This window comes from Oncorhynchus mykiss, chromosome 21 (assembly GCF_013265735.2).
Source record: "Oncorhynchus mykiss isolate Arlee chromosome 21, USDA_OmykA_1.1, whole genome shotgun sequence".
NCBI classification, from domain to species: domain Eukaryota; kingdom Metazoa; phylum Chordata; class Actinopteri; order Salmoniformes; family Salmonidae; genus Oncorhynchus; species Oncorhynchus mykiss.
The window spans coordinates 33,299,899-33,305,446 of record NC_048585.1 but is presented as its reverse complement, the minus strand read 5'-3'; the positions used below and the strand labels follow the sequence as shown (position 1 = coordinate 33,305,446).

At 43.8% G+C, this 5,548-nt stretch overlaps 1 long non-coding RNA gene across 1 annotated transcript; it reads left to right on the top strand.

Moving 5' to 3' along the window:
• Positions 1–1,080: 1,080 nt before the first annotated feature.
• LOC118942783 lies at positions 1,081–5,231 on the top strand. The gene is made up of 4 exons (XR_005038435.1): positions 1,081–1,223; positions 1,656–1,793; positions 4,694–4,843; positions 5,088–5,231. It is a non-coding gene; the product is annotated as an uncharacterized LOC118942783 (long non-coding RNA).
• The last annotated feature ends 317 nt before the right edge of the window (positions 5,232–5,548 follow it).

The window sequence follows — 5,548 nt, the reverse complement described above, 5'->3', positions numbered from 1 at the left end:
AAGTTGTCAGACAGTCACAGACTACCATCCGTTAAACTAAATGTTGAGTCCTCCGTTTTAATGACCAAACCAGATTCTTCTTCACTTTGCAGGCAGCCGACCGAAACGCTTGCTAGTGTACATCAATCCCTACGGTGGAAAACAGCGTGGGAAGTGGCTTTACGAGCAGAGAGCAGCACCACTCTTCTCCCGAGCCTCCATCTCCACCGACGTGATCAGTGACTTACTGTCATAGGGCCTACATTAACATTTAAATAACAAATGAGCATTTATGGCCGGCAAATATTTATTTGTTGACTTGGCAAACAGCCTATACCCGCCAACCACTCCCAAGAATATGGTTTTATTTATAGCACCATCCATCAAGGGAACACTAATGGAAGCTGTGATAGTCGATAAACATGAGAATCCATTCCAAACACATCTATGATTCGTGGGATGCTTTGAGAAGATCATGGATCATCTAGGGCAGGCGTACTCAACTCACCCTATGAGGTCCTGAGCCTGCTGATTTTCAGTTCTACCTGATAATTAATTGCACCCACTTGTTATGCCAGGTCTAAATTGTGAACCCTGATTAGAGGGGAATAATGAAAATGAGTACTGGAACTGGCTTCGAGGTCCAGAGTTGAGTTTGACGGGTCTAGGGTATTGGCAGGGGGAGGCATCACATAAGTTGGGAAGATCAAGGATCGTCTAGGGCAGGGATGGGTAACTCCAGTCCTCAGGGGCTGGAGTGGTGTTTAACCCTTTCCCCATTCCTAGCAAACACAGCTGATTTAAACTAATTGCATTCTAAACTGAAGATCATGATTAGTTGATTATTGGAGTCAGGTGTGTTAGCTGGGGCTGGGGCAAAAGTGTGACACCAATCAGGCCCCGAGAACTGGAGTTGCCAGTGTATTGGCATCTCCCGACCATAGAACCGTCATGGGCTTAAGTCTGGACCCAGCCCCATAGCTCAAGGTGTTTTAATTGGTGTGGGCATTTCACCATTAGTTGGAACACCTTTTTTTCCTTTTAGACAATGGGAGGAGAAATACTGTGTGCAGGATTCTTGGCTTAACTATTTTGTGTTGTATGTGCAACATCTTGACAAGCTTGTGAGATATTCGTCATGGGTTTCTAATACTGACCATATAACTTGTTGCCATAGTTACGGAGAGTGCCAATCATGCCAGGGATCACTTGAAGACGGAGGTAGATCTGAAGCAATGTGACGGGTGAGTTTTAGACCTTGCAGGAAGACACTTCAATCACCTGGCATAGACTTTATTATCTCGGTCAGAAATGACTTTGTTGGTGCAAAAGACTAAGTGAAGATCTCCGTACAAAACAGTCCATGTCCAACCACAATGCATTCATATCTGAGGAAAGGGGACTGCTGAGAGCAAAGTGGACATTAATGGCAGCATCAATGCAACAACAACATTAAGACGAAAGCTTAGGGGGACAGAGTGTCTGCGGGTTTTTACTCCTCCCTTGTACTTGATTGATCAATTAAGGTCACTGATTAGTTAGGAAATCCCCTCACCTGGTTGTCTAGGTCTTAATAGGACACAAATTGAAGGGAAATAACAAAAACCAGCAGGCACTCTAAGGCTGGTCTCAAAGTAGGGTTTTCATGCATCGTGGGTGTGTGTGTCCCTGATCAGGGTGGTGTGTGTGGGAGGGGACGGGATGTTCAGTGAGGTTGTCCACGGCCTGGGCCCAGAGTGATTCCAGAGTGGACCAGAACCAATCGAACCAGGACCTGGTTCCATGTGTGTTCCGCATTGGAATCATCCCTGCAGGTGAGAGAGGAGGGGTGGGGAGAAGAGAGGGGAAGGGAGGAGAGAAATGGAGAAGAGGAAAGAAGGGGAGAAGGTAAGGTAAAGGCCAGCTATAGCCCATAGACTGTGTTACAACTGTTAGTGGCCATGGCTATGATTGACTCTCACAGTGGCTAACTTCAGCTCCCATGTTCTGTTATCTGGCTGTTGCTGAGTTACGGGAAGGAATCCCAATAGCAACGGGACACGGAGTCCTACAGGGGGTTGTGAAGACTCTATCACTCAAAACTGCATTAAGAGGGGGCCTGTTGTGCTGCCTGACACATTTTAAAATAATATATTTCACCACCGTAAAATCCATTACTTCACAATACCTAAGGTTGAAGATAGAGGAGGAGAATCAATCACAGCTGGTTAGGCCTTAGAGCATTGGGCCAGTAACCGAAAGGTTGCTGGATTGAAACCCCGAGCTGACAAGGTAAAAATCTGCCATTCTGCCCCTGAACAAGACAGTTAACCCTGTCAGGTATGCGTAAATGGCTGTAAGGGAGTCAGATGCAGGAGAGCAGATATTGGGTAGCCAACGGAGCCTTTTATTTAGGCGAACGTAAAACACAGCAAAGTGAACACGAAATAACAATACGGGTTAACATAACCCAGCGCAGGAGAGGCATTGACTTCAGCAGACGTCGTGACAAACCCACAGTTCCCCGAAGACGTGGATGTTGATTAAGGCAGCCCCCGTCTCTGATTCAGAGGGGTTGGGTTAAATGCGGAAGACACATTTCAGTTGAAGGCATTCAGTTGTACAACTGACTAGGTATCCCCCCATTCCCTTTCCTATAGCTTCAGTGATTCTATAGGTTAATGCTACTTCTTAGCATCAAGTGCCTGCTGCTGCTGGGGTCCAGAATTACAGCCTTTTCCCGGTCAGTCAGATGAAGGTGAAATCATTTTTTGTCACCAAAGTACAAGCCAGTTGACATCTTTATCTAGAGAAAAGGACTCACAGTATCACAGTTTTTGTTGTGCATTTGCCTTGGTTGGTTTCTCACTGACAGGTTTCATGAGGTCAAGTGTGGCCTCTTCTGCTGCCACTGCTCAGGCTGTATAAACCTTTTAAATATTGTTACCTATCAATCAATCATTATATAATTTTTGAGGCTGATAATAATAACACAAAGTAATAATGATGTATTAAGTAGACATGTCGTAAGATAGCGAACAAAACCTCTCAGTATCAAATAGACATTCACTGACTAATATGAGCAACACAGCACACATACAGCCTTGGTTAGAGTATCCAAGTCCCCCCAGTTTTATCAGGTAACCTACTTAGATACCTAGTGGCTGTGTGTAATTCAACACATTGTCTTATCACATATTTTCTAGGTACTATGTTCAGGTAAATGACTGAACCTTGACTGTTAGTCTGTTAGTTAGGCAGACAGAGATAGTGAGAGAAGCTTTAGAAAGATTCAAATGAGGAAGTGAGTCAAAACTGCAGAAAATATCTCTTCGATAAGAATCTGGAAATCCACAGAGGGATATATTTAGCTGAGAGAGTAGCTAGTTTCCTCTCTTCTGTGAATATTTTGGCTGGCTGTTAAGATTTGTTGTTTGATCATGAATACATGCTTGGCTCACACAGTTACACACCTAAGGCAGCCAGGCTTCCTTCATTCAGATGTCTTCACTTGAGTAAGAAATAAGGAAGTGTAAACCAGTCTGTAGCACTACAGTAAGTTTTCATTTAAATTCAAGAACTTTTCAGAAAGTATTGGAGAAGCAAACCAGTCAGTCTGCTGTGTCATTGTCAAAGATTCTTCATAAGAGCAATATGAAAAGGGAGGAGTGTGATCACTAAGCAATGATGAAGAGAGGAAGATAACTCATCTTCGTACTTATCTCTGTGTCCATCTGTAAATGGCAGGGCTGATTTCCCTGGCTGCTTTCTGCTCTGTCACGGTTCACTGAGTCAGCTGAAAACATCTAGCTTGCATCCCAAATAGCACCCTATTCCCTATATAGTACAATATTTTGGATCAGGGCCTATTAGGGAATAGGGTGCCATTTGGGAAGCACACCTAGCATCAGTCTGCTGTCTAGCTGTAGAGATGGAAATAGGAAATAAGTCTGTCTCCTCACCAGTCTGTCTTGGTGTCGTTGGTGCGTCTCAACAGATAGTGAATTATCAAACTGTGACAGATATGCCTGAAATTACTGTCCCCCGGCTAAACGGTAGTGCACGGTCGATAGAGACCTATTACCATAATATAAAATCAGAGATTTCAAAGTAAAACTGAACATTTCTCTCAAGTGCCAGGCAGGGTCTGCGTCTCACTTTCCCCTCATTTACTGTGTAGTGAGTGCTAATTGACCAGACCCAGACAGACCCACTGGCTATGATATCTTTCTTTGGCTCTGATACATATCACCTCTTTTCTGGCTAATAAAAAATCTATTAAAATGTTATTTGTCACATACAACTGGTGTAGACCTTACAGTGAAATGCTTACTTTACAAGCCCTTAACCAACCATGCAGATTTAAGAAAATACCTTAAAACAAAGTAAGAGATAAGAATAACAACTTAAATAACAACTTTAAGAGCAGCAGTAAATAACAATAGAAGGGCTATATACAATGTGCGGGGGCCCCGTTGTCGAGGTATTTGAGGTAATATGTACATGTAGGTAGAGTTATTAAAGTGACTATAAAGTGACTATGCATAGAAAGTAACAGAGATTAGCAGCAGTGTTACGGGGGGAGGGGGGTGACTGATATTGAATTGGAATTCACCCCGACTCTGACTCCAATACTATTCTATTTTGAGTGCTCTGTGACAGTATTCCATTCCATTCCGTTGAATAAGGCCCTTTCTGTCGGTCTTTCTGTCTGTTCTGTTTGTTCCTCCTCCAGGTGACTCCCAACTCATGGACGTGTGTTCTGTCCGTCACAACAACACCTTCCTCAGGTAAGTCTCGCTGCTCGGATACGGTTTCTACGGAGACCTCCTGACGGACTGCGAAAGGAAGTGCTGGATGGGGCCTCCCAGATACGATCTCTCAGGTAAATAACGGAGTTATAATTGTTATTACAATGTAATTACCACATTATTAAAATGTAGTCACAATTGCAGTCAAACAATGTAAGAATGGTATTATTATTAGTTACTATGTTATGTAATTGAAAAAAAAATCTATTTCCAAATATGACCAACAGAGGAAGGGAGGAATGAGTGGATAAAACTAAATATTTCACACAATGTCACCATCATGATTTCCAAAGCCACACAACTGCTTCTGTTATGAAGGGACTGTCGCTTTCCTGCCCACTGAGGACAAACCTGGGGAACCTTAGAGACAAGGTCAAGTGCAGAACTGGGTGCCATATCTATGAGCAGGTTGCCAACAATAGGCAGCCCCTCTTAGGGGATCATGTCTGCTAGATGGCTGAAGAGGACTCTGACAAGGGTAAGAGGTTATATCCCTCTGTAAGTCTGTGCTGTGTGTAATCTTTTCCCGGTTGCCATGTCTGTTAATAAAGCTGCCCATTATCCAGTCATAAGCATGATGTCCTTCCTGTCCCCACGTCTGTCCCTCGTCTGTCTGTCTCTCCCTCACTGCCATGACACCCTACAGACAGTCAGAGTAGACAGTTTGGTGTTGAACACACACACACACACACACACACACTCCTCACAGCCCACTCTTCTCAACACAAACCATTATCTACCCCCCCAAACTCACTAACACCGCACATACACACACTACA